Here is a 7,143-nt window from a genome sequence, read left to right as displayed (position 1 = left end):
ATTATTTGTGTTGTAAGTTGTGAATTGTACAATAACCCGACTAGTGTTATCTTGAGAAAAGTGTAAATGCGCAGTGTTAAAGAGAAAGTGTAGGTTTCCTATTTAGGAACCAGTGTTAAAGAGAAAGTGTAGGTTTCCTATTTAGGAACCAGTGTTAAATTGTAGCGCAATATGTTGTACGTGTTTAACACACGAGTGTGAGGTCATGAGTATTGTATAATTCACGAGCAGTGTCTGTGTGCTAAAATGATTTTAGAGGTTGGACCTGAATCAGGAGGGAGAGGCCCTGACGGACTCTTCGAAGTGTAGGCCTTGGGGGTCATCGGGTTTGAGTGCTCCTTTAAGCCTATGCTGATCCCATATGGTTGGAGCATTCTCGCAAAACATCGTGATCCTGACTGGTCTCCCTATGATCTTACTTAGTGAGAGTGACCTGACAAACCCATTGTGTGGTGTGTCTTGTTATGTACTCTTAAGCGCCCCAGGGTGGTTTTTCACTGACATGGTACCACATTGCATATAGGCTTGAGTCTAAGCATAACTGTCTCATGCGCTTGCTAATTGTGTATTATGAAATTGATGTGTTATTATGTCTTGATCAAAGCGTGTGATTCTTGTGTAATGTGATTGATGATTGAAAAGTGAACTTTGAATGACAAAGTGGTGGAATTACGTGAATTACGTGTAACTAAGTTTTATTTGGTTTATATGATATGAATTACGTGTGTTGTTTGTGTTTGGATCTGGTGATGATCTTGAACTTTGTGTTCAAGGAAGCAGATGACTAGGTGAATTGTTTTAAGGAACCATGTGCTGAAGGACGTCGGGACACAACGCTCTGATAGGATGTGGCATTGGGGTATAGGGTTTTATAGACGGCCTTGTTTGAGCCGAAGTGAATTTATTATTTATTTAGAAAAGTTTTATGATGATGTTAGAAAGGTGAATGTGAGCCTGCTACCCTCTTGAAAGGCTTATATTTAAATATGTTTTAAAAACTTGAATTAAGTTTAATTTTTTTAATTATTTCTTTTATTATTAGTACATATATGTGTGGGGTAGAGGGTGTTACAGGCGACACTCTCACTTAGAAAAACTAGGTAGCAACTGTTGAGATCACCTTATCATGCACAGGTAACTCCCCCCCCCCCCCCCCATGGTGATCAGCCTGAGTCTTAAGGGAGTTCCAAATTGAGTGACATGCCCCCAAGTACAAGTATTTCCCCTGTTGAGAAACAACAAGTACTTACTGACAAAGTTTATACTATTTCCATGTAATATGAAGTATGAAGCATGGACACCATCAATGCACTGACCATGGATAATTAAAGATTCTAAGTCATCCCCCTCCAGAGATGCTTAAAACTCTTTAACCACTCTATTTCCCCCATCAGGGATATCCATCATGGTCACTGCAACCCCCATGTACATACACATCACACATCATCACAATGACATTTTCAACATCAACAACATCTCATCTCAATGTCATTATCAACATCAACATCATCTCATCTCAATGTCATTCTCAACATCAACATCATCTCATCTCAATGACATTATCAACAACAACAACATCATCTCATATCAACATAATCATCAAAAACAACATCATCTCATATCAATATTATCATAAACACCAACATCGTCTTGTATCAATTATTATTAATATCATCTTCAATAACAACATCATTCTTTATCAATATTATCATAAACATCGATGTCACCTTATGTGAATTAATATCATCAATAAAAATATCATCAGTAAATCACATTCCGCATATATATACATATATAGTTCATGCCTGAGATTCACATTCCACAATAATGTCATTTATCAATAATAGACATATCACATTCCATTAGTCAAAAACATTGTTTTTCTTGAAAAGCAGCATGTAACAGGGATAGGCATACATCCCCATAGTTAGGTTCCCTGACCCCAACTATGGAATCAAAAGTCATAAATTATAATAAACTCCCCTCACCTATCGTGAGCTCTCCATCAATTCCTCTTTGCGTTGTTCAAAGACATCTCCCGTTCACGTTTGTCTGTACAAACACAACGTTCTATATACCAAATCGAAGGAATTTAGTATAGATTTCAAAAACAATGTTAATAACAACATTTGGAGTCAATTACCCCTGTCAAAACATAAAGGGTTAAGGGATGTTTCAGATTCTACTAAAAGGAGATGTCATTTTGAAATTCCAATCACGCCAATGTGACCGGGGATCAACAAAGGTCATGAAAATAACATCAATTTTATAAAAAAGATAACTTTTACAACATCTTATTTTCAAGGGTTTTTCATAGGAAGTGTAACAACACCCTATTACAGTACCCAAAACACACTAAGAGAAACTCAAACTAACTAAGAGAAAGACTTAGAAGTCAAGATTACCTCAGAGAAGCTACGAAAGAAAGGATTGAAGGATTTTTCTCCACCGAATCCTTGAGGTGGATTCAGAGGATTCTGCTCCGATTAAAACATCCTTCTCGGCGTGATGGTTCAACAGCAAGCAACAGTGGCTCGTGGTGGCCACTGGTGGTCATGGGTGGTGGAGGAGGAGGTGTTACGACATGGGTGGGTGTTTGGAGAGAAAAAAGGGTGAAAAATCGTGTTTTTCACACTGAGGGACATATTTATAATCTGCAGATCTTGCTTAACGAGCTCATCTCGCTAAGTGAGAGTCCACTTTTGGTGCTAAGCATGACTTTTCACGCTTAGTGCAATTCCTCTCGGATTGGGATTTATGCTATGCGCAATTCCTCTTGCGCTAAGCGTGACAATTCACAATAGCGCAATTCCCTCTCGAGTTGGAATTGTGCTTAGCGGAAGAACCCACGAGAGAGGTAAAAAATTGTTATTTTAAAAATTGAACGGTCAAACCGTGGGGCCATGCGTTGGGAAGCTACAGACAAAATTTGAAGACGATCCAATGGTTAACGAATCCAGGATCATGGTGTTACCATAATAGGTTTAGGTAAAATTTGAAATCTCATAATTTCAACTCAGGTCAATAAAACTCTACATAACTCAACATCCACATCAAGCAAATCACACATATTCACACCATACCTCAACTCATTCAAGTCAATCATATAATCAAATAACACGATAAATACAATTGAACATCGATTTATAGTTAGCAAAATTTCAGGGCGTTACAACCTACAACACTTGCATAAGGAACACGTGACATGTACTCCTTCTCTGATTCTGACTAAGTAGTTTTGGGTTTAGATAGACGAATAAACATTGTTAGTGTAATACATATTGGTTTTGCGAATGTCATCCCAAAATGATTCAACACTTTTTGAATGTATTCCTTTTGACACAAAAAAAACTTCTTCCAGATTTGATTCCTCTTGATCTCCATGCCCAAAATCTTTTCGATAGATCCCATGTCCTTCATCTCAAATTCACTACTGAGTAGTGATTTCAGTTTCTGAATTGCCAATAATTTTGAGATGCTATTAGCATGTAAACACATGAGTCATAGGGACTTCTGATGTACACATGAGAGAAAATGAACTCATTGAATCTTTTGTAGCATTGCCTTGATGATTGCTTCAATCCCAAAATAGGCCTTTTCAATCTACAGACAAATTTTTTATTTTGTTCCACCTCAAAACTTGTATGTTGTTGCATGAGAATGTCTTCCTCTAATCTTTCATGGAGAAAGGAAATTTCAATATTGAGTTGCTCTAACTCCATGTCGAGAGTTGACACTAGGGCCAACAAAACACATATGGAGATGTGTCGAACTACTGGAGAGTATAACTCGTAGTCCACTCCTTCATTCTAATTGTAGCCTTTAACTATTGTCAGGGAAATTGTGTATGGTCAAGTGAAACCATAAGCTTCGAAATAGTATTAGGACTGTCCAAGTTGTCTCCCAAAGGATTAGTGTTTATTCAAGTAATTCTAATAAAAAAACTAAGGTTTTATAAAAGTATTTTCTCAAAGGGTTGTTTCAAAAAATTAGACTAACGAACAGTAAAACAAGTAAATAAATAACTAATGCAAGAATGAGAGTAATATAAAATAGAGTAGCAAGAGAATGATCACAATATTTGTTGTGAGAGATGAGATGTTTGTACAGCCAGGGTTAGACATGGCTTCCCCATTTTTCAATATAATAAATGCAATTAGTCTAATTATTCGTGCAACTTATCCCTAATTCATAAATATATTCTAACTCTAATGTCTTAGGTGGAAGATCCTAAATTATTTAGATTAATTACCAATGTCTTGGAAAATTATTCTAAATAATCAACATTGATGTTTATGAATTAACAAATCCTAATTGTTATTGACCTACATCTAGTGACAAACCCAATTAGATACTCTTCTCAGTTCAAGAACCAAAAGAGTGTTTGTCAACTAAACTGATAGTTCCTATGATTAAACAATAGGCGATCAGTCTAGAACAAGTATTAAGAGTAGAAGAATAATAATAAAAACATGAAAAATTGTATTAAAAGAATAATTACATGAAATTAGGTTCAGTCATTCCAACCTCGATAGATGAGGAGATTAGTTGCTCATAATTTGAGTACAATGGATCTTAGAAATCATACAATGAAATCAATCTAAAATCCTAGGAATGATACTCTCTCTCGCACACACAAAACTACTGCTTCAATGCGTGCCAAGATAATTCTTCATTTGCACGCTAGGTTTTTATAAACCGCATTGGGCTTGATGTGACTCCTTTGCTTAAACGTGGGTATTGCCTCGCTTAAGCAAGGCTTTCTGATCCTAAATTGCCTAGCTACTATCTCTCCTGGCATATTCTTGGAATATTCCTTTTAGATTCACATGAAATGAAAATGAAATTCACAATTAATAGTGACCTAGGCTATAAATAGAAACATGTGAAACACTTGTCACAACTTTGATGAATGAGAAACTTGTGAAACACACTTCAAAGTTTAGCTTCTCTCCCTATTCTCCTTTGATTTCCACGTCTCTTTCTCTCATTCTCTTCCTCCATTGAAGCTTCCTCTCTAAGCTTCTTATCCAAGCCACTCTCTTGGTGGTGAAACTTCTCCTTCCATGGCTTATTCTCTAGTGGATGGCGCCTCCTCTCACCTATTCTCCTTTATCTTCCGCTGCAACTTTATGGCTGAAAATCACCATTGAAGGACCTTATTGAAGCTCAAAGATCCAGTCTCCATAGAAGCTTCTCAAGAAAGCTTTCATCATTTTCTTACTGACTTAGCTTACTTAAGTGAGCTTTGAATTCATCAACAACTTCTAAGTCCTCTTGCTCATAATGCATACCAAGTCACATTTCTCCTTACATTAAAATCTATAGGATATTCAAAATCTAATTAACCAACGAGAGCACTACACGTGTCTCCATAATAGATGAGTCCAATATCAGTTGTACCCTTAAGATACCTGCATATATGTTTCATAACTTGCCAATTTTCCTCCCCAGGATTACCCATATACCTACATACAACATTGATTGTTTGTGCTAGGTTTGATTCGGTGCATACCATAACATACATTAGACTACCTACAACACTTGCATAAGGAACACGAGATATGTATTTCTTCTTTGATTCTAATTGAGTAGAATTGAGTTCAGATAGACGAATGGGTGCTGTCAGGGGAGCACATACTTGATTTGTGGATGTCATTCCAAAACAATTCAGTACTTTTTGAGTGTATTCCTTCTGACATGTTATCGGTATAAAGGTCACAGTGTATGTATTCATTCCACTTTTAATGAAATTTGTTTTCATTTACTTTTATGCATTTCTTTGAACCTTTATCTCCTTCTAATCTAGATTTCTTCTCTAGGCGTACTTTTACTGAATCTCCATTGTTTATTACTATCAAAATTCCTATTAGCATTGTTCTCAAATATACCATTAAATTTATCATCGAAATCATTATTATCGTAAATATAATTACCACAATTTCTATCATTATTAAAATAATGCATAAATCTTTTATATGAAAAACTATTACAATGGATATTAGTATTTAAATTGTCATTACTTAGACAATTTTCTTAAATTGAAAATTATAGTTGCTTGTTTGACGAAAAAGGACTTACAATCAAAAGATTAATTTTATGTCTCACACTTATTTTTTCGTTAAATAGAATTTAGAATAAAAATATTCTAAAAAATTATTTATAATTCTCACAGTTAACATGCTGATAATCATATCAACCACATGCTTGCAATCTAGCTCAACTATGGCATTTTGTAGATTGAGCTCCCTAGTCAACAAAAGAGCACGGAAAAGGGGCTATAAATAAATCTTCTATTATATTTATACTGTAATTAATTATTTATTTTAATGACATTAAATAATATAATGATAATAAAAAAAATCGAATCGATATCTATTATTTTATTATCATTTCAATGATTAACAAAAATGCTTTAATAAAATAATAGTAGTAATTTATATATATCATGACGATTATATATGTTTGGAACAAGATATAATATGTAATGTCATTAAATATTTAATTAATTTAAATGTGTTAAACTAATATCCATAATAATTAATTACTATAAATATGAAAAAAATAAAATAAAAATATAGTTAGAGATATATATAGGGTGTTTTGCGGGTAAAAATAACTCGCGAACTTGATATGACATGTTATTGAAATTATGCAAACATTAGTCATTTTATAAATAGTGGGAAAATTACATCTACGTGAAAAATTTTAGTTTCAAGATAATTTTTATGATTTGTTTTTTTTTTTCCTTTTTTCCTTATTTTCACCACAGTTTTAGAAATTTCAAAATAAATTTAAATATTCAAAGTGGATTGATCCAATCAAAATCAATTTGTTTGTGACAAGTTTGGTTTGGTTGGATTTAATTTTTTTTTACATAAACTCATTCCAAACGATACAATTTTGATTTGGTTGCATCATGAATTTAATCCTATCCAAATGGACTCGTGAATACTCATACATAAAAATCAATAATTTCTTAAATTATTTATAAATTTAATTGGTTTTTTATTTCATTGATATTATCTTTATCTCTCTTATTTTTGTTGTACAATAGAATCCAATATTCAAATGATATATAAATTAATTATTAAATATAATTCTTAATTGATATCAATATTAAGATAAGGTTAATATATATGA

Source organism: Glycine max, chromosome 6 (genome assembly GCF_000004515.6).
Source record: "Glycine max cultivar Williams 82 chromosome 6, Glycine_max_v4.0, whole genome shotgun sequence".
Lineage (NCBI taxonomy): Eukaryota > Viridiplantae > Streptophyta > Magnoliopsida > Fabales > Fabaceae > Glycine > Glycine max.
The sequence above is the reverse complement of the archived record's forward strand: the minus strand, read 5'-3'. Positions refer to the sequence as shown.